Raw genomic sequence first — 994 nt, forward strand, 5'->3', positions numbered from 1 at the left:
TACTTGCAATCGAAAATCCTACATCAATACTCGTCCCTTGGGATCCGACCTTTACTTGCCTCTTTACTAATAGTAGAGTTGTTTGTGAAGTTATAAATATTGTTTTGGTCTAGGTGCTCCTAACGACAAGTAACCGAAAAGTAAATCTCCAAGTGAGTGAAACCGACCAAAAATGGCGCCGTTGCCGGGGACGGTGTTAACTTGATTTGATTTTCTTAGATTGTTATTAGTTGTGTCTTTCTTTGCCTTGGGGAAGTAAAACTCCTCAAGGTTTGTTCAAACTGTTTTCGAGTTATTTGATATTTTGCATGTCTAGAAGATCACAAGGTAACTTGTTACCCATTGATCACGAAATTGAAAGGACTTTGACAAAAAATAGAAGACTTGCTAGAGGTACTTTGAGAGGTATTGGTGATGTTGTAGATATTCAACCAAACACTATTGAGTTCATCAACCCTTTTGCAAGAGAAGGTGAAGAGAACCCAACACAAAATCCAACACAAAATCAACCCACAATGCCTAAATTTTCATCACATTCCGTACCAACCGAGGAGAACCTACCCAATGGTACTCCCACACCACAACACTTAACCGGAAATTTCATTGCAAAATCCGCATTTATCCAATTAGTCGAAAGAAGCCAATTTGGGGGGATGCCTAGTGAAGACCCTCACTCACACATGGAGACTTTTTGTGACTATTGTGATGCGATTTCACAAACCGGTGTGACTCAAGACCAAATTCGATGGGTCTTATTTCCTTTTTCTCTAATCGGCACCGCAAAACAATGGTTGAAGAGCCTTGATAAGGCTACTCTTGGAATTGACTCTTGGAAGAAGTTGGCTCTAGCTTTATACAAAAAATTCTACCCTCCGGAAAAGACTAACATGCTAAGAGCTCAAATTACGGGTTTTAAGCAAAGGGATGAAGAATCTTTGTATGAAGCTTGGGAGCGATTCAAAGGAATTTGTCGCTCATGTCCTCATCATGGACT

At 40.0% G+C, this 994-nt stretch overlaps 1 non-coding gene across 1 annotated transcript; it reads right to left on the reverse strand.

Annotated features, from left to right (window-relative positions):
- Nucleotides 1–887: 887 nt before the first annotated feature.
- Nucleotides 888–994, reverse strand: LOC141609789 (small nucleolar RNA R71). Its single transcript, XR_012527699.1, has one exon. It is a non-coding gene; the product is annotated as a small nucleolar RNA R71 (small nucleolar RNA).

This window comes from Silene latifolia, chromosome 10 (genome assembly GCF_048544455.1).
Source record: "Silene latifolia isolate original U9 population chromosome 10, ASM4854445v1, whole genome shotgun sequence".
Taxonomy (NCBI): domain Eukaryota; kingdom Viridiplantae; phylum Streptophyta; class Magnoliopsida; order Caryophyllales; family Caryophyllaceae; genus Silene; species Silene latifolia.